This window comes from Cygnus atratus, chromosome 3 (genome assembly GCF_013377495.2).
Source record: "Cygnus atratus isolate AKBS03 ecotype Queensland, Australia chromosome 3, CAtr_DNAZoo_HiC_assembly, whole genome shotgun sequence".
In the NCBI taxonomy this organism is placed as follows: Eukaryota; Metazoa; Chordata; class Aves; order Anseriformes; family Anatidae; genus Cygnus; species Cygnus atratus.
The window spans coordinates 9,822,397-9,849,088 of NC_066364.1; the positions used below are offsets into that span (position 1 = coordinate 9,822,397).

The following is a 26,692-nucleotide window of genomic DNA, read 5'->3' on the forward strand; positions in this document are numbered from 1 at the left end:
GTTTCCTGAATGTGCATTGACTGCTCTGCTCAGTGGATTGTTACCAGCTTCAGCATTTTTTAAATATTTCCCATTAGCCTTTATTTGATATTTTATGCTTCCCCTCATAAAACCTTTAAACAGATTAATTGTGCCTGTGATGTTTGTTTCTTAGTACAGCTGCTCTTCCTTCCAGTTTGTTTTATAATTGTGATGTCTCAAAGATATCCTCATAAAACCGACGGGTGGATCTGCAAACAACCAGAGTTTTATCAGAGAGGAAATCCAGATTAAAGTTATTGGAGAAAACATTTGAGTAATGCTCCATGTTACCAAAAAAAAAAAAGCTAAATATAAATATTTATTTTATCTCCATACATACTGCTAATCCTGTAGTTTATATTATTCAGAATATGCAAATATACAGTTCTGGTAAAGTAGGATGTCTTAGAACAAGTAATGAATCCAACCTTGGGAGTCTGCGAGTAATACAAATTGGTTTAGGGGCTGTCATGCTGTACCTTCAACAAGTGCTATATTTCAGGATTCTTTTGGTTATTAGTTGGAAAGGATGGGTGAGGCTTCTGACCAAAGCAATTGCTAACTATAAAACCAGATCAAATAAAGGCTTCAGTATGAAAGAGCACCTTTAAAGTCCATTTGTGAGATACACTGTTCAGCTGTTAAATGTCTTGTAAGTTTTCCAAGAACTTTGGTGAGCTTTCTTAATAAAATCTATATTATTTTAATTGAAGATTAATGATAGGCTTATTAAAAAATCAAAAACTTGGAGAGGCTTTCTGTGATTATGAGCAAGGGTCATCACACTACATTACTTTGGAATGTTTTTATAAGCTCTGTCAGTAGAACTACACTTTAAAAAAAATCTATAGACCAACTTCTTCAAGTCTGTTTTTCATTTTTAAAGGATATAATCTATTTTTTTCTCTTTCGTTTACAAGTATTTGCACAAAAGCAAAATATCATCCAGCCATGTAACACCATTGGGTCTAATTTCATTATCTTTTGTAACTGAACAACCATGGTCAAACTGATATCACTACACAGGTGTAAGACAGGGAAGATTTTGCCTGCAGACAAGCACCGGATTGTATAGAGCAAATGGAGACAGCATGTATGGAGGGAAAACAGACCCTGATCTTCCATTTGGTGGCACAGAGAGGGGCTACTGCCTGTTATTGGTCTGGATAAATACAGGAGAAATGGTGCAGCAACCTGTATCGTGCCAGGGTGTACTTGTGTCTCAGGACGGAAAGCTTTCATAAAACAGACAAAAGTCCTTTGGGGCTGCTACAGGTAGTAAAGAAGACCATAGAAGGCCACCAGCATGAATCAGGGCATGAACAGTTCTGACTGTCACATGGCAGACAGTCACCAACACAGTGCTTTTAGTGCTGACTGCTGTAGTTTGCTTTTTTTCGGGTGGATTAAAAAGTAGCATTGACTATTGTCATATGCTAGAGCCAAGCAACAAAATAGAGATGTCCAGAACAGGGGTCTGGTGGTGACTTGACATCTCTTTGTAACCTGCCTCCATGATGGAGGAGAGCATTATTCTCTCATTTATTGCGCAGCCATCTATAAGTGTTGTCTCTATCTGTTTAAAGGGACTCAGGATTCAAAAAGTGTCATGGGTAAAAGCATAAGCCAAGTTTTCCATAATGACCAATGCCCAATTTGGGATATTCTGAAAGAAGCTGAAAGCAAAGAAAGTCAGCCTCCTCCAAGACAGCAAAACTAGATACTCAGAATGTAATTAGCAATCTAAAAGTCTTGGTCACAGTGATCTGGATTCATGCCACATTGAGGCAGCACAGTCACAATTATGATTGCTTTTGCTTTCATCCATCAGTCAGTGCAAAGATAGGTATCTCCAGAAAGCAATTCAGGCTGTGCAGGGAATCCAGGTGCTGAAGCAGACTGAATTACTCCTGGTGGTGCCTATTTCTCCAGTAATTAGAAAGGGAACGTACTGCAGCTACAATCCTAACTCAGGCACCTCAAGTAGGTTACCTGAATCCAGGCCTCTGTGTTCAAATATCTTTAATTAAACATAAGTGACTTAAGAAACCACCTGTAATGGTATGCATATTTTTAAACAACTTCTTAAAGTGCGCAGTTATCAGTCATTGGTAGAGAGAGTACAACATTCAGCTGAGAGAAAGAATATAATTTAAAACAAAGGCTTCTATCACTTTTACCCAGATGAATTAATGTTCAATAGAACTGAAAAGGCAGAAGCACATGTGGACAATTCCTATAAGCAATGGTGTCAAGATATTCCCTTCTATTGCTAAGTGTTTGAGTTTGAAATTAAAGAAGAAAGATAAACATCCTAAAACTTCCTCTAAAAAAAAAAAAAAAAAAAAGTTTGCTAAAATCAGGGAGAATAACAGTCTTAAAGATATTTCAAAGAGGAAAAATGCAGATGTGGGTTGTGATTATGTAAAACCTGTGTTATTTTCGAGCATGCAAAAATTTTGTTAGCCTGATTGTTGATAAAAAACATTATTTATAAGATTAAAATTCCCAAACATGCCCTCATTGTTACACTTGCCCTTTTTGAAGGATCTTTCTCCCTCAGTGGAGGAACAGCATGCGCTTTTCATTCTTTGCATTTCCATGCCATGAGCTCTGTAATTCCCTTCCAGTTCCTCCCTCTCCTGATAACTGGGTTCCCCTTCTTTGCCAGTTCAGGCTGTTCGTGTCTGTGCTCCCTGCTTCCTCTTCTCCTCCAAATCAAACATGGTGATGCTCAGCTCCATCTGACCCAGGAGTCTGCGTGCCCCTTTTCTGGCCAATTGCAAATACGTTAAGGGAAGCTGTAATAAAATCGTCTCCACTGTGCAGCTGGTTCTTCAGTCTCTTCTTTCTGTTCCATAACATTTAGGCACTTCTCAGCAAAGACAGCAAGGAACAACCTTTAAAATGCCCAGTTCTTGTCTGCTTTTTATCTGAAATCAGTCACATTCTCTTTATTCTTACCCTGAAATTTTGGAAAGCATTAGGAACAGCATTTAAACATTAGCAGGAGAGATGGAAACAGAAAAATGACATCAGCTAGAGGAATAACACATTGTGAATTTTAAGCACCAATTCCCATACAATTATTTGTGTACTAGGCCTTGAGATGCTGCTCAAAATTGATTCCTTTTATGAAGCATGACTCAAATAATTGAAAAAACTTATTCTTAAAACTCAAAACACACAAGAAATGAAAAGGCAGCTATTTCCACTTCAGAGGTATTTAACTGAAACAAGGAAGACAAAATCTCTTAGCTAAGGCCACACAGCTTTCCTTCCTCCAACAAATTAAGTGCCTGGGCATGTGCTTGGCACCAGAACCTGATTGTCTGCACTGTCACGCTGTCAGAATGTCACTGGCTTGGCTTTAGTCTGGGTGAGCTAATATTTCTTTAAAACCATTCCCAAGCACACCTTAGGCATTAGGAGGGATCAGGGACTATTTTTTGCCTGAAATTAGTTTTGTGATGGTGCCCTGCTTTGGACAGTGAGAGAGCTGAAGAGTGTGGATATGAGCCATGCCAGCTGGTCTCAGAGACAGGAAATGGGCACCAGCCTTGTTTAGTTTCCCAGAGGCATAGACACAAAGAATCAGTGATAGACACAGGTCTGGAATGGATCAAATCCATCCATACATCTGAGACTTGTAACTATTTTCATTTTCCAGTCTAAAATCTATACCACTGACTAAAAACGCAGTGCTGTGTTGCTTTCCAAACTTGAAACATGAAATAAAAACTGAGAAAAGCTCTCACACTTTGGTTAGCTTTCTCATTATCCGTTAATAATTATGCCACATAGTTCTCCATCAGTGTGGCTATTTCAATGACAATTTGTAATGACAAGTCTGTTCCCTAATACTTCAGGCTGAGATTCAGCGATGTTCAATCTGCAGGAGCTTCTCCTGTCTCCCCCACAGCAGCAAATTCCTGACAAGCTCCTGGAGACTGCAAAATAAAAGCAATTGTAAAGTTCTGTGTGAGAGGTGCTGGGGTCCTAGGCCTTTGCAGCCACTGTTATGCTCTTCCCCTTGGTGACACCAATTCCTGCAAAAGTGACAACATTCTTTGGTCATCATGACAATTTAGCTGGTTTGGTGGTGGGCTCTGAAATCTAGAAGGCAGCAACCTATTATTAACCCTAGTCACATAGTCTAGCAATCATTTTGACTTACTACCAACCTAAGCCATATTTGAACTGCTGACCAAGAAGTGAAAGGCTCTGTATCCTGTTACCAATATCCTAAATCATCTAGCCTCCCCTGCAACTATATTTTTTGGATTATTATGTAGGAACAATAATAGAATACCCCATAAACAGGTTCTTTAGATATTCAAACATGTCAGGTTGTACTTTCTAAATTTTCAGATAATTGTGGAGTAAATATTTGTTAAATGAAGTATTTTACATCTGTCTTGGAGCAAAGCGATCTTTCTGTCAGTAATACCACTGAACACTTGTAAAAGTATGCCGGCCATTACAGAGTTATGCACTCTTGGCAAATACAGTCTTTGAACTCATGTTACTGTGCTGCCAATAAAAAATATGTTCTTTTTTATCAACTGGATGTCTTTCAATTATACAATCATTGTCTGACAGAAAATCAGTTGAAATAGATTTTAAAATAGCTTTTTTTTTTTTTTTAATTTCACACCAGTTGGCAAAAGGTTGACATTTGTTTGCCTAACTCTCAAAGAGACATTTGGTGTAGTTCAACAGTACAGAGAAAATACTGTATAAAGATCAAAAGGGAAAAAAAGCATGTACACTTTTCCATGAAAGACAACACATGGTCCTTACAGAAGGAAATGCTTCATTTCTTTCCCATACATCAGAGCTAGTCCTTCACCTCATCATTATGTTCATCTGCAGGCAAAATGAATGGTGCTGGATCTGGAGGCCTGGGCTGACCGATGTTTTCATAACCCCTTTTAATACTATCAGAACACAAACAGCAAACATCTAAAAATCAACTGTTCTTATGACCCTGGCCTATTAGAATAAAATAGCTGGATTAATGTAAACTGACATATACACAACCTAACTCAGATTATACTTTAAATTGCTATAAGATCTTTCCTATCATTGTAATCACTGAAACTCAATGGAATTACTTTTTACTGATTTAACAGCAGCTAACCACCCCCCTTCCCCCCGCCCCCCCCCCCCCCCCCCCCAATCCCTCCATTCAGAATTGCACATAACAGAGCATATGCACCGCCACACTTTATTCATCCCAACATGAATCCTCAGGTACTCAGTATCAAAGCCGTTCTGGGCTCCAGGCACACTTTGCTCATGTTGAGTTTTTCATCAGCCAGCACCCTCAAATCCTTCTCAGGCCTGCTCTCAATCCATTCTCCACCCAGCCTGTAATATATGCACAAATAAATTTTATTTCATCCATTGATTTGTAACTGACAAAATATACTTCCAAAACCAAAGATGTACAGTGTCTACTTTTCTGAAATATATGCAGCTCTATAATTTTTACAAGCAGTGCTATTTTCTATGTTTACACTCATTTTCTGAAAGTTACTTTCAGCTATGTCCCTCCTATGAAGAAAGGACACACTTTTATTTTCAGCCATGTAATCACCCTCTCCATCTACTCTTCTTTCTGTGTGCAATTATGCTACTAATTGCCTAAGTGTGACTGCATTGATGTGGAATTATGCACTTGACCACCCTTTATGTAAGTTAAGTTCATTTTTAACAAGGGAATTCTCTTTCTCTTTATGAGTTGTTCCTCTTTGCAGTGCCCAGGAGCACCACGAAACTCATATTTTCTGCCACATCTATTGTCCTATTTACCTGCATTTTAAGCAGTAAATTGCCTAAAATTAGACAAGATGAAGCTGAACCTTAGAGTAACAGTCACTTATGAAGAACAATTATTCCTACCTAGCTAAGAAACCAAGATCACCTCTGACCCTGCTGTTTCACTATCTTGTATAAGTAGAGAATATAGATGACTATATTTGTATTTGAAATATAAAACGTAAACTGTCTTATTGACAAGAAAGAGAAATAGACTCTTTTGGAAAGTGATTCACTTCACTTCACTTAACTTAGTGGTCTGTTTCGGTAATTGTATCATAAAAGTCTCTGTTCCTCTCCACTGACTGTAGTAGAAGTTTTGATGATTTGCTCAGGCTTGTCTGCATTATAGATACATACATTTGGCTATATGAATGCTGTCCGAGGTATCTACACCCTTTGACAGGAGGCTTGTGGGATTTAAAAAGCCAGAAGCATATCGCTCGACCCTCCTCAAATAACACACTGCAGCTCTACCAATAAATCTATAGCCATAAAGGGACCAGCTCCAAACTTTTTCTCATTTGTATAACTTCTCTTCTCCGTACCTAAAAAAACTTTTCCATTTTTTCTAATTTACTTGTGTCTTGAATCACTGGAGATCTTACCTTTCTTACCTTTTTTTTTTTTTTTAATTTTATTTTATTTTTATGGCATTTGATGTGAGGCAGGCTTCTTTATGCACAGCTCAGTGGTCCAAATGAATGCAGTAGTCACTAAAATAATTATACCAAACAACTAAGTATTGATTAGGCATGTTTATATCACAATAACTCAGCTCAGATACAGTGTAGATGGTAGAAAAAGAATCAAATTGTGCTCTGATTCATTATGTCTCCTACAGGCCTTTGTCATACTTTACTCATTAGATATGAGATGCTCTGTTGATAGAAAAAAAAGGAAGGATAGAAATGCAGACCATAATCCTGCCAGGTGCTGAATGGTGTTGAGCATCCAGTGAGGTTTTATAGCTAATGAAAACAATGTGCATTATGCATCCATAGAGACTAAGTTCATATGAAACATGTTATATCTGTATCTGTATAACTTGTGAGGACATGGTCATCAGGTTCTAGGGCAACAGAATGTCTCTAAGAAATTATCCTTCCAGGAAATGCACACTAGAGATGTTCCTTCAAGTCTTTTATTTCCATCTTATTCAATAGTGAATTGACCTGAATGAATTTAATGATAATGAGATATACAGTCTGTGGAGTGGAGTTTCTTTCCCTATATCATTGAATAAAGTTCTATTATACGCTGGCTTGCAGTGTCAAGCCTCAAAAAAAAGGCAAAACGTCTTTTTTTTTTAATGAATGAAAATATTAAATATATTATGAGCAACAATTCAGGTAGATTTTTTCATGTATTTTACCAGTGAAAACAAACGAGAACGAAAGTCAAGTAAAAATTTTTTAACATTGATATACTTCTGGATGTTTGCCAACTTTAATAATCTAACCTCTGTTTAAATTAAAATATCGTGTCAGCTTTTAATACAAACCCTACATGAGTTGCAAATTCGCAATATGTGTTAAGTCTAAAAAAATCATCATCTATCATTGCACTATTTCAGCAGTGGCAGCTGGGTGTTTTTAAAAGGTTTCTATGAACACAGATCTTAGTTTAAATGTAATATTATGTTATATTACTCACACTTGAACTGACCTTCATAAATATCAAATCCTTACAATTATAAGTCCTGACATTTAATACTTTCCTGCAGACTAAGCGGGACCATGTTACATTATAAGGTCACTTGTCATCTGCAGCTTTTAGAGAAACTTATCATTTTAATGAAGACACTAACTCAGACACATACAGTAATGAAATTGTAGACAAACATACTTCAGACTGGCTCAAGGGTGTGTATTCTCGCTGTACCATACAGCACTGGAAGACTTTAAAAATGCCTTGCTTGTTCATTGCTCATCTGTATTAACCAGCAGCATATGCTTTGCATTGTTGCCATAGGAAATGACTTCTTAAGTGGTCCTAGTGAACACTGAAGGGTTAATCCTTCGCACTCTCCTGGGATGGAACTAACAGGCTTCCCCAAAGGTCTGCTCTTCCCCAAGCAGTAAGGAAGGAAGCTGTTCTTGCTCCCTTAAGCATTCATCAAAGTAACTGGGCAAAATACCAGATGGATCCAAAAACATGTTGTACCCATAAGCCTAAATTATGCCACTTAACTTTAAGCACTTTACTGAACCACCTACACCTTGTTCTCCCTCTAGAGTCAATGGCAAGTTGGGGCATTTCTGGGCAGCAATTCAACCAGCTAAGAGTGGAATACTTCAAATAAAAGACTGGCAATTCTAGCAAAACCAAGGCCAAAACATGGTTAGTTTCAGTGCATCCACACTTCATCCTACATTGACCACAAACCGTTTGTAATGCCTATAATGTTCAGGTCTAGATAATAATAGAAAAACAGTGCAAGAAAGAGAGATTTTCTTTCACATGTGCTCCACCACAAAGCTGAGTTCCTGCAGATCTTCCTACTATAAATTGATCCTATATTTGCATTTGCTTTTGTATTTGTGAGAGAAAATAAGTCAATAATACAAACAAGCAAATATAGGTAATGTTATATGCGACAGAGTAGAACCGCAAATATAAATATCCAACACACTAAAACTAGAAATGTCATTCCAGATTGCCACTGGCTAGAAGGTGCCCTTCCACAGCAGAGATTATAAACTTTGTGAAACTTTGCACTATCTACCTGTTTTTTACAGTTCAACTTTCAAAAATATTAACCCTCTTTTAGCAAAATGTGAAAAAAAAAATAACCCCAAAACATAGCTGCTAAATATATGTATGGTCCAAACAAAGAGACCTGAAAGAGAGGAATAAGAGATCACTATTTTTCAAAAAATGTCTTTGCTTTCCAGACCTTCATCTATCACCAATAACAAGAGTGGAATGGATGACAAAAAAAAACAGAACATAAAGATGTCAGAGATGTGTCCACCACATGAAAGTGATATTCTTTTCACATTAACAAGGCCCATACACTAATAGGCCTTCCAGATGTGCTTAAATTAGTGATAGTAAAGCTTGAATTGGTCCAGAGATGGAGTCACATCAATGTGCAGGCATGATAATCTTTCATATGGTGATCAAAGTGATAATCATTAGCATTTGTATAACATATTGCACTGATAGTGCATCCAACATTTTTGGAAAGGTCTTGGACCCACGCACACCTTATTGACTTGATGCACCTAAGTGACTTCCTAAGTAAGGATATCAGTCATCTTAGCATCACTTCAAAGTCAATGGAGAGAAAGAATAAGGATATCAGTCATCTTTGCATCACTACAAAGTCAATGGAGAGAAATAAGTGCCTGAAGGCTACTCCTATACACGGAGCAGGGCATGAACACAGACAGTACAGCATTACCAACCAAATTATTAAATTACTAGTCCATGGAGCATTGTGATCCAAATCAACTTGTACTGTCCCAGACAAATTCCAGGCATAATTTCAGAATTACCACAAGCAAAGATCCTTTTGCCGTTGGCACTCTGGCTGTGGGCATACTGTTTTGGAGAATAAGGGAATTTATTAATATGGACACTATCAAAGAGTGCCAGCTGGCCTAAAGGCCAAAGAGAGAGCCTTGGTACTGTTTACTAGTATATGTAGCCCTAGAGGGCAGTTCATATGGGATGCTTGCTGAATTGTTGCCTGGAATTGCCTAACCCTAGATTAGAGAAGCCTACTTTGACCACTAATCCTATTTAAGGGCTTTAGATAAGTAATATCAGAACACCACTGATAAACAAAGAAATATAGTCTAGAATTAGGTCTAATACCTAATATCTCTGAGCTGCCTACTGTTCACCTTTACATATCTCAGCAAGTTTGGCACACACCAGTATTCTGAAAACAACTCCTGTATATCTAACTTTGAAATATCACAGCAGCGAGCACTATAATGACTCTGTCCCTTTCTGGATCTCGTCCTGAGTATCCAACAACAAGAAAACACATAAGGACAATTTTATTACCTGTGGACCTTGCTTGGTAAGAAGCCCAGTAAGAACAATTGACTGAGTCCTTTTTCATGATCTTCCTTTCCCAATGAATACGAGCTAAATGAATTGATCAGGTAGAAAGCAGGCCCACGTTACAGCACTTAACTAAAACTTCAGAGGGAACTACCGAGAAAAAGAATAATAGGTGGACGTGACCTTTTCTTCAAGGATGACATAGCACTGGAGACAGGGTGTACTGACTGGGAAAGCCCTAGGAGTTTATGGTTACAATGTTGTCCCTCAACACTTCATTCATAACAATGTACAAGGCATGATCTAACCCTCAAGTGTGTGATGTATTTCAATAATGAGGACAGATTGTGTGTTCCAGTTCCTATAGGTGATTGATATCTGGGTAACATTATACTGTTGCCAATAAAGCAAGCAAGTCCTTTGCCTGAAACAGTTTTCAGATTAATGTGTATATAGATACTTAGTTAGGACACCGTACAGAGAAAGGGTGGATATGTATTAAATTTTGAATATTTTACATTGTAAATTAATAATAATAATAATAATAATTCAATTTAAATAAATAAATAAATAAATAAATCTGATCTTCAAGTACACACCAGGTTCTAAATGGAGGCAACCTGTATTATTTATATGAAGAATAACTGTGTGTTGAAACAGAAGAAAGACAGGTAAATCAATGCTGCAGTGTTTGCTGCAGTATTTGTTACAATAAGCCTGTGGCTGACATTCTCCTCTAGGAGTTACATCTCCCATAAATTTGAAAAGTCCACCTAAAATGCTAGCTCAGAATAAAAAATAATCAAAATAGTCAAAGGAACTGAAATGAGATGCCTTAGGCTGGAAAAAATCCTACTTTGTAGATTCTATTGCAGACTTCCTGATAGTGCTTTAGTTAATTCAATTTTTCAGAGTCATCCAATATAATTTATCTCTGAAGGTGTGACCTTTGTGCTAATAAGGTAATTCAATGTTTATATAACTAAAATCAGCCATACTTTACCATTACTATTTACTAGTATCAGTTCATTGTGTTATATGTGAAATCTGAATTTACTCACACAAGTTGTTTTCCCTTTACTCTACACTAAAATGTGACTGAAGTATGTTGCTTCAGAGGAGAAGCATAATCAGGTTGAAAAATAACAGAGAACTCCAGGAAGAAGCGATAGATATTTAAAAAAAAAAGAACAAACAAACAAAACAAACCACTGAACAGAGAAAACAAAGATTGAGTAAGAGGAAGCAGAGTGGTTATGATAAAATGTATAATGGTCATACAGTGGTTTGACCTTCAACAGTAATACTAGTCATTCTTTTTTTAAAAACAAAAACAAAAACAAACAAAGACTTTAGACAAGGTTATCAGTGAGTAAATTTGTAGTAAAAATTCAAATTCCTTTTGCTTTTGCATGGCTAACCCTCTAAGTCTGCTACTGCCAATAATCATTACACATCACCAGACTCTGAAGATGAACAAAATTTCTTCCTTTGTATGCAGTCTAAAAACAAATACTTGTATAACCTAGTGATATTCTAATGATGGCCTTACTTACAATGAGATTGATCAATCAAAAGAGGTTTTCTAGTGTCTTCTTCAGAACATCTCAAAATTACCATCAATGACAAGTGTTTGTCTAGCAGTCATAATCCTGTTATCCAAAATATCACTTGCAGGATACCACTATGACATGTGTACTTAGACATAACTGTTTTTATGGATCAAGGTATGAAAATATACAAAATGGACTTTAAGCATACTTAACCCTGTGTAACCCATCCTCTTCTTTTCTTTTCCCCATTAAGTAGTGATGCTGTGAGATGCTGTGAGATTCTGCATTTCCATTCAAAGCAGAGGACTCTGTGGAGCGCTCTGACTTGTGACCCTTATCCTTGCCACACATCCTTGCTTAGGAGCAGATCACTTTGGACAGCCTGCTGTGCCCCATATTGGGATTTACAGTAGCACAGACTAAATATTATCCATTTAAACTTATACCTATATCCCAAGCAAGCAAAGCTGGAGACATTTCCTTCTCAGCTCCGAATATCAGAATAAACTAACAGGAAATTTTACATATATGTGTGTGTATATATATATATACATACATATATATATATATAGTATGTTGTTGATCCCTTCTTTACGGTCTACACTGGTGGCAGTATTTTCTGTTTCTAATCGCTGTGGCCTTGATGATACTGTACTTAATGAATTATGCTCCTCAGGAGGAGGTCAGTGAAAGAATTAAGCTAAAAACCCCTAACAGTGTCGTTGGCCAGGAGCCAGCTCTTTCGAGGCTGTGTTTCTGCATGAGGTCTGCCACAGCTGGAGCGAAACGACTTGCAGGTGGCTCAGTGGGCAACAGATCACACAGTACTGCTCTGTCCGCCCCTCGACAGCAAGGAGGGAGTCACCTATGCTTGCCGTTGGTGGCTGAAAATGAGCAGGAAATGTCTGACAATCTTGATTAAGAACTCCCAAGCACTGAACTTTCCATAAGGAAAAGGCACACTCAGATCTCTCTGCTTTGACAGTCCAACTTCCAATTTAAAAACTGCTTGGGGTGCAGGAGAAAATGCTAACACTTATCCTTATGATGTTAGGCCGTGGAGACCTTAATGGATATGATATGCATGGCCCAAGTCAGCACACCAAAGCCCGGGTAATGAAGTAGGTATGCTTGGTTTTCCCCACAAGTTTCATTCATAGAGAATTTATAGGTTTTATTTAAAAAGTAGCTGAAACATACTAAGTAATTTTCTGGAGTGTTTTTTAACTATTAATTTCTAAATTACATGAACAGATGCATAGGCACAGTGGAAAATAGCATCAAATGGCTTGGAGGAATGGAGGAGCTCAAAGAGTGGGCCAAATAACTGAGGTTCTACTAAGAGCCTGTTTGGACAACTCCTTTAATCTCCCTGGGAATCCCATCATTTGTCTGTTCAGCCTCATTTTCTTGCAGATAAATCATTTGTGCCTTTAAAAGTATATAAATCTACAGAAATTGAGGAACAGAAAGCTTTTCCACACCTCAAGTCCGCCTTTCCTAGGCACTTCATACAGAAAAGCAGGCAGTGGAGCTCCTTTTCTGGAGATATTCAAGGCCCACCTGGATGCTTTCCTGCCCAACCTACTGTTGGGAACCTGCTTTTATCAGGGAAGTTGGACTCAATGGTCTCCAGAGGTCCCTTCCAACCCCTATGATTCTGTGATTCAGTGAGCTGTGGTTGTTCTGCTCTTCCAGCAATCTCAACAGCTGTGTATTTTGCTCATACTCAAAGCTGGTTGTGGTCAACTGAAATGACGACACTTCAGAAAAATAAAAAAACTACGTGTGGCTGTGGGGAGGCCTTTGATCTGTCATGTCTGGATGTCACCGCTGGAAAAAGAGAAAGATAGCTCCTTGTGTCATGTTTCCTGAGAGGAGGCTACCACAGAACCACAGAAATGCTGAGGTTGGAAGGCACCCCTGGAGCTCATCTGGTCCAACCCCTGCTCCAGCAGGGACACCCAGTGCAGGTAGACCAGGACCATGCCCAGATAGCAATGACGTGCTCACCTGCAAACATCCTTAGCAGGGAAACCTAGGGACCAGAAAATATGTGGTTTTCTCCAGAAAATACTAAGTCAATCCCATTCTAGAGATGTGAATGCAGTGTGAGGAACAAGCATGCTATCTTTGGTGATGGCAGTCCTTGATTTTGGTGGGAGAACCTTTAAATTTGGGATCAAAAAATAGTGGCAAAGTATTTTCCTGAGCATACCCAAGCTGCAAATGACTCAGGTCAGCACTGATATCATGATCCAGAAAAGAAAAGGCCTTGATTCCTATAATATTTTCCTAATTCTTAAAGTAGCTTCTACTCCTCCTGCAAACTTAAAAAGGAATGGCTTGGCCAGTGGCCTTTTGTTCTTTATCAGCCCTCCTTACAAATTACCTTTATCAAACATGAACAAGAAACAATACCATGTCACTAAGGTGACAACAGGATGGTTAGAAAAAAAAAAGGGGGGGGGGAAAGGGGAAAGGGGAAAGGGGAAGGGGGAAAGGGGAAGGGGGAAAGGGGAAGGGGAAGGGGAAGGGGAAGGGGGAAAGGGGAAGGGGAAGGGGAATGGGAAGGGGAAGGGGAAGGGGAAGGGGAAGGGGAAGGGGAAGGGAAGGGGAAGGGGAAGGGGAAGGGGAAGGGGAAGGGGAAGGGGGAGGGGGAGGGGGAGGGGGAGGGGGAGGGGGAGGGGGAGGGGGAGGGTAGGGGAGGGGGAGGGGGAGGGGGAGGGGGAGGGGGAGGGGGAGGGGGAGGGGGAGGGGAGGGGGAGGGGGAGGGGAGGGGAGGGGAGGGGAGGGGAGGGGAGGGGAGGGGAGGGGAGGGGAGGGGAGGGGAGGGAAGGGAAGGGAAGGGAAGGGAAGGGAAGGGAAGGGAAGGGAAGGGAAGGGAAGGGAAGGGAAGGGAAGGGAAGGGAAGGGAAGGGAAGGCAAGGCAAGGCAAGGCAAGGCAAGGCAAGGCAAGGCAAGGCAAGGCAAGGCAAGGCAAGGCAAGGCAAGGCAAGGAAAGGAAAGGAAAGGAAAGGAAAGGAAAGGAAAGGAAAGGAAAGGAAAGGAAAGGAAAGGAAAGGAAAGGAAAGGAAAGGAAAGGAAAGGAAAGGAAAGGAAAGGAAAGGAAAGGAAAGGAGAAAATATGCAGAGGAGAAATGAATAAAGATCACCAGTATGTGTATGAGTTGATATTTCTTTAGTAAGTGATTACAACCACCAAAAAAATTCACAGATAACTAAGACTGTGTGCAAAGAACTGGATAATAGTCTACAGAAAATGACATATTTGGCAAAATTTAATAAGCACCCTGTTCTTGCTCCTGATTTACCTGCTGAGTTTCACAGCTTTTATAACAGTCTCTTCTCTGTTTCCTTCAGGCAAAGCCATGAAAATTCACAGGGACCCAGCCCAAAGTTCCACACATCCAAGAATTTTATTACATTGTAGACGTGCCCACATGAGAGCAAGTCACGCAGAGCCAGAAGAAGCTAACAATAATAGGTGTATTCTTAATTATCTTCACACTGATCTCATGCTGTGGTACATGTAGTACTTACGGGAAGGACAGGCTCTGGGTTTAATGACTAGAAAGGGTGAATGGCACAGTGTGTACAGCAACGAGTCCTCAGCTCTTCCCATCTGGTCTCTAATCCTCATTCCTGCACCCTTGATCATTAACTCTTAATTTATTGCAGTTTAAACAAACAAAAAAAAATTATAATGAGTAACATACAACCTTATGTTCCTGGTAGCTCTCATTCCCTATAAATTCCCACTACACCTAGGAAACTGTGGTTTGATTTTCTGTGTTGCTAATTGGTGAGTGCAGCCAAAGCAATTGCTAGCAGGTTTTCATCCCTTGAATTTATTTACCACCATGGCAGGGGAAGGGGGCCATTCCTCTGGGAAGGGGAGAGTAACTGGAAGGATTACATTATTTTGACCTTACATTTGAGCTGACATCTAGCACGGTACTAAATCAATGATTTGGCACAGGAGACGGGATTAGCACGGGTGGGTTACAGGCAGTGTGCAGGGCTGCAGCTGTCCCGTAGCTACCAGTGGATGTCAGTAGAGGCTCCACTTGCAAAAGAGCCAAATGGAAAGAGACAAAGGAAAGAAAAACCCTCCAGGTTCTTTTAGTATAGGCAATGCACAATATACAAGAACTCCAAAATGGCTAAACTCTCCCAGCTAATGATTTAGGAGTACTAGCAAGCAGTAGTACATTACAGGAGAGAGCAAAGCTGGTCGGGCTGCCTGTAATTCTTTATGCTTTCACCTTTCAAAAGCAATATTTTTTCAGTTAATTTAAAAACAATGAACAAAGTCAGGAGGCCCACTGTTGGAATAGTAGTGATGCTGGACGACAGATTAAAAAGAAGCAAAACATATATTATCCTCTCCCTCTCCTCCAGCAGAGCAGCCACTGCTCCAGGGACACTTAAATGCAACAATAAAAAGCGAAGCTCTCTAATTATTGCTTTGCAGGGGTTGGGCTGCAACCTTTTAGTAAAGCAAACAATCTGGACAAGCTAACAGCAAGTTTTTTAGCTAAACTCTTAACAATTTTATCCAGGACAGACAAACAAACAGCACACAAATGGAAAGGATTTCACAAACAGAAAGGATCTCCTTTGCTAAATTATGGCCCATCACCTTGTACAGCAAAAGTTGACCTCACCTCCCTAGGGAACATTCCTGGCAGTGGGCTCACTGCTATGAGTGACTGAGCTTCCCCATTTGGGGACAGATTCTGATGCCATCACTTACTCTGAAAAACACGGATCTTATGTGCAATGAGGTGCTACTGCACAAGGGAACAGGCATCTCAGAGAGTAGGCACTTCATCCAAGAAAAGTGGTGGAAATATCATCACTGTAAGGTTTTTCTTCAAAGTAAATGTGGATTTTTTTGGCTTTTCTATCCTGAAGTAATGCAAAATAAGTTCTTTTATTGGGTAGGAACCTACAGTTATAAAATGTTGTTAGAGGATGAAAGCTTTCCAAGGCCCTAGCTGGTAGAAAGCACTGTCCTGTGACATAAGGACTGATAATTCCTCTTAGTTATTCTAGCTTGGGTGGATGCTGTTTGGTTTAACATTTTCTGCTTTTTTAGTCTGCCCAGATTGTAAATATGAATTATTATAGCTCATGTGGTCACTAGAGCTGTTCAACTACTTCAGTTTATTTATTTATTTTTAATCAGAAAAATGCCAGTCCTAGAAACCAACATGTTTCATGATAGCATACAAGATTAACAAACTTTTGTTGGGAAAATTTCTTAGGTCCAGGATGGAATTTTTGGTCAAAACCACAAAGAGAGACAGAGAAAGACCTACCTCATAATAACAAATACCATGGTGATCATCTTTCCTGATTAATCATTTCTTCTAATCAGGCTTCTAATTATTTTTCAGCCTAGTTTCCTACACAAATGAAAGTTACATAATTGTAGGATTGTTTACCTCGCAGACCTCCCTTAAAAACATTTGAGCCCATCAGCCAAATTCAGTATTTGCAGAGGTTTCTCTGTGCTGTTGGGGTGTCTTGGAGAAATTGGGGTCTGAGCAGAAGAGAAGGATCCAGCCAGTCTGCCCACTGTGGGAAAGTCTTCAGCATGAGAACAGATGTGATGTTTCCTTGCTAGCTTGGGAAAGAGTCAGGCAGATGTGAGGCATGGAGTGAGAAATGCTCCAAAGATACTGAGGGGGAGGTGATCACAGACAGAAATGAAGGAAGAAAGATAATTGCAGTGGATGACTGATGAGAAGAGGCACATGACTCGTCCATAGGAAACTTGAATGCCCTACTAGTTTTTACCAGAGCAACTTGCATTATTTTTCTCCCTTCTGCCAGTATTTATTGGCAATGCTGTTTTCAGACCTGAGTAGCACGGGGGAGAAGACACAGAACTACACAAAGAAGATCCACTACTTTTTTTTTTTCTGTGTCCCAAACTAATTTTCTGTATCATTTAGCACTGCTCCTTGAGAGCAATCCCTCTCTGTTTCAAATATTTTCTAATTTTATTTTCCCTATGACTTTTAGCTTGATTTTTTTTTTTTATTATCTTTGGTATTCAGGGCAATATCTCAGGTACCCTGGAAACATTACCTTCTGCTTTTCTAATTCTTTTGATTTCTTCTAATAAGAGAGGAATCTCACATCTGAGCTGTGTTGCTCTTTGGTTATTTCTTCCCTCACTTTCTGTAGATGAAGGTGTACATGCACTGCAGACTGTGACGCATGAAGAGACATCAGCCAGAGGTATAGCAGCATTTTAGACAGGAGAAATAGGAACCTGAGAGACCAGCCATGTCTCACTGGAGAAAGAAAGCAACAAGCCTTTTATTTAACATGAATGAGGAAGCTTCTGTGGAAAAACACTGGAGAAAATTATTTAAATGAGCAGGTGTATTGCTGTAACTCAAACTGTTTTGATACCAGTTTAGCCACAGAACAGGGTGTTCAGCCTGGATTCACCCTCCAAGGATTTACATGTTAGGAGCAGATTTTGCACGCTAGGCTGAGCTTCAGTCAGCTACAAGATACACTCTCATCAGGGCCTGAGCTAGCTTATTTAAAAGTGTGATTGACATATGTTGGCATCTTCAGAGGAAGCCAGATAAATATGAAATAGGCCTAGAGCCTACTCCCTGGTTCATCTGAAAATATTTTATCATTGGAACAGGATTTTTCTTGTAGCCCTCAGCACTAGAGTGGGTGCATTGTCTCTCTTAAGTAAACTACATTATCAAAGGGATGTGCAAACCCAAAATAACAAGAAGAGAGAATCAGCATTCTTCATAATGAGTTATTTTATAGGGTGTTGCCCATCTTTAGCTTCGGTGTTCTGGTAATTTGACACATGGAATAATACCAGTTAGTAACTTTGGCTTTGAATGTTGTTATTTTATGTCTTACGAAAAGTTAATTGCATCTTAGACACAGTCAAAAAGGAAAAAAAAAAAAAAAACCTGTGATATGGGACAGAGTTCTTTATATTGCTGCTTTCTATTCATTCAGCCCAGTCCATGCTAGACCAAGCAGAACTGCAAATGAGACAAAAAAAAAAGTGAACACAGCAGGTGTAACAGAGAGCTCAGAACACAAAAGGGTGCTATCATTTTATAACATGAGCTAGCCTTCCATAGCGACCTGAAAAGAATGTGGCCTTCGAAATAGCTTCACTAGAATTAGTAGCCTTTCAGGAAATATCACTATTGTTCTGAATTCCACTCGAAAATTTAATTTGCCCCCTGTTATTTTCAGGCAAATTCCAGCAGAGCTTTATTCTATGAAATCTGCGTAGGTGCATACGGAACATTGCCTTGACTCAGGAAATTCATATGCCTTTGTGCCCAGAATGATCTACTTAGCATGTGTTTATTTATCTGCTCATGGAGAGAGCTTTTGCAGATATAATTTACTTTTAGGTGTGTGTGTTATATATTGAAATCATATGCATGCTACAACTACATTGTATTATACTATAAAATGCCTAATTAACTAGGAAGTATTTAAATGTTAGCTAGCAAGTATTGAAATGTGAAACTTCAAAGTCTGGGCTTAAGAGCATGTACAATACCAGTCCTTCAGTATAGAAAAAACCATGACATGATGCAGATTTCATACAGACAATACTCCAGAAAAGCAATTGCCTCCTGACTAGAAGTCAGATTTCTGTTCTGACCGCTCTTCTTTGAGGAGCGTAAATCAGGTAGCTCTGAGCTGAATTCACTGGTGGCTATCTCGGACAAAGGCAGCCAGATGTTATTAAGGATGTCTCCGTCATCCTTCCTGCACTGTGCTGGGAAGGAGGGAAGTCTGGCCGAGTCCGTGGCTTTGGCAATCAGGAGGTGTGTGGAGACCTGCTCAAGGTTGTTTTACACCGGGTTATCCAGAGACCTTTGACAGCATGAGATGTCTGGTGTGTCACCGCTCATTCAAGCGTGTCTCCATGGGCTGGAATCACACCTCAAAACCACACTGAAGACACAGCCAGGACTTCAAAGCCAGACGGTGTGACTGATGGAAATGAGACATTTAAATGCACACGCACTGCTAAAGGGCAGCGGCTTCAGTTGCAGATAGCACGTCCTTTTAGTTTACTCAGACCTCCGTGTTTAATAGGGAAAAAAAAAATAGATTTTTCACCCACTAACAAATATCTGTTTAAACTATTTTATGAAGCTAACCTTTTTTTAATAATATGAAAAATACTAGTTGTGGGATTGAATTTCAGAAATAAGTAGCCATTTTTCTGCACTGAAGGATGCCAACGTTTAGTTAAATATGTCAATAGAAATGACAGTCTAGCTATATGGATCATCTGTGTAATTCTGAAATTTACTACTTTACTTTATAAACGTAAAACTGATTTTGCATTGGATTCTGATGAGATCAGCTAAACAGTGAAATCTCTCATTCTAGCTAAACATGAAGGTAAAAAGATCTTTCATTTATTGTTTTGAAAGAGTAGATATTGTATTTTTCTTTAGAGAAATATTCAGCAAATATAACTGCTCAAAATTATTGTGCAATAAGATTACTGAATTTTATTTTTGTGTCACGTTAACTTAAATTTTTGCTATCTGAAGTGATCTTCAAAGGGAATTGTGAAAGTCTTTTCTTCCCAGTTGTACAACTTTTCCAGTTATGATTGGCTACCAGCAGTCATGCTGTGTTATTTCATATTGCTGTGTCTGACAAAAGGTAGCAAAATATGACAGAATACAAGACATGCCATAAATTCAGGAGCTGAAATACACATTTCTGAAAAAAAAATAATATATATATATATATTATATATAAGTATTATGTATATAAGTATATAAATATTATGTATGTAAGTATATATATATATATATGTGTTACCAGTTTGCTGCAAAATCTTACCAAGCAGCAAATATGTGACCAACTAGTTAATGGCTAATTTGGAAAGGAACGTGTACCACTTCCTTCCTTCTCCACACAATTAGTGGTTGAGAGAGGTCTATCAGCAGGGGAAGAAAAATGTGAAACTAAGGGCAAGAAAGTCCACAAGAGCTGCATACATGGCCTTCACTTTGTTTTGGGTTTTGGTTTTCTTTATTTTCTTTTTTTTTTCCTCTGCGGAGATAAATTAATAGATCATGACATTTTCCCTTTTTTGTGGAAAATGTGGGTCCAAAGAGATTGGACATTTTATGACTTCTAATCAATTCCAACTAATTGTTCATTAACCAGAAAAAAAAAAAAAAAAAAAAAGGAACAAAGTACTGGAAAATACCCTAGAAGTTGAAAGATTTCTGGATTTCTGGTTTCCCGTTTGTTACGACTTTTATCTTTGAAATATATTTCCAATGCATTATTTCTTCAAATGTCAAAAAATGTCTTAGAAATCCAAATAATTCATTTCAAGTGCAACAAAGCATTTTTGACTCTGAATATTTTCTATTTTTTCTGTCTGAATAAAAAGCAAAATAATTTAAACTGCTTTGACTCAGAATTATTTCTGTGTTTTCCAAACTGCCAACCTAAAACAAAATCCATTATTTTCACTGTAATGTATTAACACATACATAACTCTATCTAGCTTTTCTGTTGGATACCTATCAGGAAAAGCAGGTGGAAATTCAAATTGAGTCTGTAAAGGGACAAAAAAGGTACAGATTAACCAATAATCTGTGATAGATATATACATAAATTTGGGGGAGCATAGCTTGGAAAATAGCTTTTTCTCAAAAGAGCTTGTTAGAATTTCTGATAGAAATGATATAAAAAAGCAGAGCACTTATGGGCTTTCTCTGACTTGATTGGAATTAAAACCCAATAACAATATGACAAAAAGCACCGTATATATACATACCTGTAATTTGATTATACTCAAGTGTTACCTTTGTTGTAAAGTTTTGCTGTAGCACAAGCAAAGGACAAATTTTCCAGCCACCTGGAGAGACACGCTTACCCCTTCTCCCTTTCTCTTGTAGTGAAGTCACTGCTCACTCATCACTACAATAATAATGCTATAACCACAATAAAGCTTGTAATAATCAAGGTAGATAAAAAAAAAAAAAAGTAATTCTTAATAACTTAATTTGTCTTTTCATTTTCTTCACTGGATAGAGAAGATATTTACAGTTTAGCAAGGATTAAATTTCCTACCTAAAGTTGCTTGGTGAAGCTTGGCAAAACTATGAAGAACTAGTGGGTCTACCCCTTTCCAGTCTCCGACATTTGTGCACGTCTGATCAATTTTCTTTCTGAGGTATGTGGCAGAATGCGTGCAGTGTGCACATATATGCCCTAGTTACAGCAATTTTGATAGCACAAGGTCCATGCACCAGATAAGTTTATAGATCCATGTGCCACTAACTCTGGGATCCATGCTAACCTTTGGATATGTCTTCCTTATGCAGTAGGATGTGAGACAAATCTTCTAGACTTTGTTAGATCCAGAATCAGCAGCAGTTCAGCAGTTTTGGGACAGAGCACCGTACAAGATGATGAGCCCAGCTTCTCAGTGGCAGAGACACACTTGGCTCTAATGCGACTCCCCTGCTTTTAGATCTGACCTCCTACCTTCTCAAGGGGCTAGACTGGAGGATGTGCTTGTATCAGATGATGTAGGTCCTACCTTAGGTGTCTCTGGACATTGCTCCAATGCCTTCGTACACGTCCTGTGTGAGACACACCTCCAGTCCTTATGCCTGAGCTTCTTCTTCCTGTAGGCTTTGCTCCTGGTCTTGTCTTTGCTGATACACAACTAAGTCCCAGCCCTCAAAAATGTCCCTTGGCAGTGACTAATGTACTACCATGGGCATAGCCATGGAATTCAAATTGCCACATCTTTGTAGCACTTAGCTGATCTAACACATCTAATCCATCAGACAAATGTGAAGTCAATTTGTACATCTGCAGTGGCCATTTGCTCAGGATATCTGAGCACAGGGCAGCTTCACTGGAGCTATTGCAGCTTCTCCAACAAGCCTGCCGATTGCCTGGAATTCCTAGAGTAACAGCCAAAAAAGCAGCAGGATGGTAGATAATGTATAACGATCTGCTGCCAAATATGGTGGAGTTGGCACCTGTGACTTTGGCTCAGTACTTCAGTTCCCACTGTGAAGATCAATGATTATTGCTTTAATAAGCAGTTCTTAAGTGAGGTACCTGATATCTGTTGTTGCAAGAGCTGGAGTGCCAATGGAACAAAAGATGGGGAAGTTATAAAAAAATTAATCCTTGGGGCTCACCATTCAGTTTACCTTGGATTTTATTATTCTTGGAAAAAAAAAAATCTTTCAGTTATTTCACCAAAAAACAGTACACACAGAGATTTCTCAGTGGGTTGCATATTGGGTGAAATTTAACAAGTCGCCAAGAATGCCCAGATTTCTGAGTCTCATTTTACAAGAATCAAAACATCAGAATGTCTCCAAAACTTGATTCTAACCTGTTCACAACAGCACAATACTGTTCTCCAAAGAAAGAGACCACCATGGCAGTGGCTCATGACTCACTGATGCCACCAGGACACCAAAAAGATTCTTATTCAAAATCTCCATTAACGCCCCAGTCTCTTTTAACTACAGAAGTGGGCACACATTTATCCTAACATGTTAAAGGTAGGTCAGTTCTGTGCAAGGTTCCTCAAAGTTTATTAATGTGACGTTCAGCAACAGGACAGTAGTTTCACATTTAGAACATTAACTGAGACTCAACTGTAAATAGTCTACATGTAATTCAAGACTCTCTGTCTTCGAATCTGTCCCATGTTTTCAAATGTGTGTAGATTAGTGAACTATTTTATATGACTCACAGTCTAGTAATTGGTCACATATTTTTCAGTTAATACATATATATAACTAGAACATCAAGTTTGGAGAAATGGGTAAAAGTCTTTTTTTTATAAAAAAAAAAAACAACAAACAAAAAAGCAGTCTTTACAAACAGAGGTTGGATCTTTCTGAAACAAATGTCTCTTTCTGAAACAAAGATCATATTCTGTAGTAAAGTAAAATTTCAAAACAATATGACTTGTGGCATATGTAACTATTATTCCCTAGTCCTGTGCAAGTCTCTAGAGAATGTTGCCATTACTAAATGGTGAACAGAAGCTTACAAAGGTAGGTTTGTCTCAGGCTTACCAGCAGATGGAGTTGGAAACAGGGTCTTGACATGCATGATCATTAACTTGCATAAGGTTCTTTTCTGGAATAGCAGCACATAGCTGGTGTACTACTGACATCTCAATTTATAACAGAACATGCAAGGTATAAGTGGAGAGAGATTTTTTTATTCAAACGCAAGTGAGAACACCCTTATAAGTGTGGCATCTGTGCTGAAATAGCTAACACAATGTGGAAAAGGTAAGAAAAAGGACAAATATGGCTTTTTCCATTCACAAGCAACTGACTGGCTCATGAAAGTGATGTATAAGGCTTTAAACTACTTCCAGAGAAAGTAAGCTTCTAACAAAAAAAGCACCCTGCCAAGGAATACATTGTCACAGATCCTCTTTACATACAGCTAATCATTATAGTGAAATTCTCTCTGACTTATCTACATTAATAAACTCAATGACAAATGTTATTTGGAATGTTTGGGACTGAAAACTCTAAGAAGTCATTTAATGAAATCAAGAAATTAAGATTTGGGAAAAAAACTTACATTTCCCCTTCTTCCACCTTAGTTCATGATGCTTCAGCTGTAGGCCTAGATGTTTCTCACCTAAAAAAATAATGAAACAAAGAGGCTAATTGCTTCCACTTTCATGAAACATGTGAAACAAGACTCACCCTCTGACTATTGCATTTTGGTATGAGGACATTCCATGAGTCTTTACATTGGAAGAAGCTGTTCTGATTGCACACCACAAACCTCTCGTTAAAATTCTTGGAGCAGAAACTGATTATCTGGCTGATACATTACAGAAGTGGACATTGCGGCAAACTTCTTATCATTATGCTATCATGGCTAAGATATCTGAAAAACAACCTAAAGCTGTACTTTTCCTGTTGACTATTAGAAGTGGAAAGCTTGCCTCAAAGAATCCGTTCCACATACTTCTCTCGCCTCCCTCCCCTTCTGGGGAAGTGGGACTGTGTACCTTCAAATGAGTCACAGCAAAAGTGGAAAAAGTCCTGCTGTCCTGCAGATTGTGTAGGCTTTAAAACCTGGGCAAAGTAGGTGAGAAGTGTTGCCATCTGGACTGGCAGTTTTTTACACTCACTTTGTACAGGTGCAAATGGTTACAAGGTGCTGGGCAGCCAAGGAGCAAGATCATCCGGTTCACAAAGATTAAGAATTTGTGTACAAACCAGTCAAGCTATCCTGCTCACCAGCAGCCCCCAGATGTACTCAGCCAGTCACTGCCGCACTGGCTCCCTCCAGGTGTTCTGGTAAATAGGTAGGAGCAGGGCCAGGGACAACCCAGCCACCAGTGCTCTACCTGGGTACCAATTTTGTTGTCAGGGTGACTGGAACTGCTGCTAGGAAGATGAGAAAGGCTTTCTTTTGAACACTGAGAGGCTTAACTGCACCTGAATGGAAACCTGTGTGGCCACCTAAACCTCTTCTTTACTGTCCTCTTCCCAGATGCTTTAACTGGCCACCGGGGTTGCATCTAAGAGCATGCCATCACAAGGCAGAACAATGCACTCTGATTAAGTGGAATGTAGCAAAACCCAGTGGAAAGACACGTCACTTTGTCATTTACTGGGAAGTAATCCAGCTGTCTTCAAGACTATGATGGAGGTAAGCCTTTAACAAGCCTCTGAAACCATTTGAAAACTGCATGCTTCTTTGTTTTCACATCCATTCTACCTCTGCTGTGGAATTTCTCCCTTAAAGATAAAACCTGGAGTAAACAGTTTGTGATCAAAAATCACCAGCGCACATCCATGCCTGCAACACTTGCCCTGAACACTGGAGTCTCTTTAACCCTGGAAATGCCCAGTGGTGCTCCTTTCCTGTTTGCCAAGCATTCAGCTTCCCACCTGCTGTGAAGGGCAAGCATATACCTGCTTCTCTCACATCTCTGCTCATCCCACGTAGGCTTTCCTACAGTGTTTAATCTAAGAGGAACCATATGGCTGCATCTATACTTGTACCTTCAGCAGCACCAGCACGCTGGCATGCAGGATGACACTCGATTGCCTACTCTGTGAATTTATTAGAGTACTCCTGGAATACTCCTAGCCCCAGCCAACTAGCCCTCTCCCAGATTTCTGGGCACAGTCAGGAAGTTAGCAAAAGCCAAGAAACATTCCCAACAGACTGTTTGCATTTGACCATCCCGTTTAATATGAAGACACGGTCAGACTGTGCCAGCTGGCCTGCAGGTTACTGAGCACTGTTACATTCACAAGCTGAGATGTACACTTAGAGCTCACCTGCAAGACAGGAACCCAGTCCAAATGCTGCAGATCAAAACCTTTCTTGAAAGAGACAAAAAGAGGAAGAACTCCTTTGGTTTTACTCAACTGCTCAGAGGCAAAAGCTCTCAATCAAGGTATCTCTGGGCAACTTCCTTATTTACTAGGCTTTAGACTAACTTGGAGCAGTCACTTTTTCACACTACATTAAAATATGTTTCCTGTATGAAGAAAACACTCTGAATGTATTTTGGTACCAGCACTTTGTTGGATGCCCACATGTTGCCCTGAAGAAAAGGGACATTAAGCTCCTTGGAAGACTGCACTCACCTGTACATGGCTGTAGGGAATCACACTCACTCGTGGTCCGTTGTAGTACAAGAAAGTGTGAGGACCTGTATGCAAAATGGCATAAATTCAGTTGCACCCACTGCAGAATTGCCTGGCACCTGATTTTTTTTTTTTAAGTGATTTCGCAGGGGACTGGGGAAGACTGGATTTGGTTGTGCTTGCATTTCCTACACTGAAAAGTCCTGACCTACCACATGAAAGAGGGCACCACACACACATTCTATTTCAAAAGCAAAAAGAGAGATTTGCCAAGATTAAAAAAAAAAAAAAAAAAAAAAAAAGAGCTATTTCAACAAAGACAACTAAACTACAGATCCTGAAAGAAGGGATTCTCATTACTAATTTCAGAAACACACAAGTGTTCATTGCTGACAAGCAATGGCAGCTCAGACTGGTGCATACTGGGATCTAGCATCTGTACACAGGGTGCTTGGGCACCTTCACAAGCCTAGATAGTCTCTCCAAGAGGCCAGACCCCTTCAAGAGTGTTAAGTGTAGCAGGACATGGATGTTCTTTTGTGGATTTTAGGTCAAAACTTCACTGATATCTAGCCTTTTCTGCAAATTCTTCCTATAAAC

General features: G+C 39.3%; 1 long non-coding RNA gene across 2 annotated transcripts; it reads right to left on the minus strand.

Annotated features, from left to right (window-relative positions):
• Positions 1–1,180: 1,180 nt before the first annotated feature.
• LOC118254709 (uncharacterized) lies at positions 1,181–24,134 on the minus strand. 2 transcript variants are annotated; one of them, XR_004780739.2, is made up of 4 exons: positions 24,057–24,134; positions 23,534–23,597; positions 5,243–5,394; positions 1,181–2,986 (listed from the first exon to the last, which is right to left on the minus strand). It is a non-coding gene; the product is annotated as an uncharacterized LOC118254709 (long non-coding RNA). The 2 variants fall into 2 exon arrangements; XR_004780738.1 differs by lacking the exons at positions 23,534–23,597; positions 24,057–24,134 and adding an exon at positions 16,745–17,136.
• Between the last annotated feature and the right edge of the window lie 2,558 nt (positions 24,135–26,692).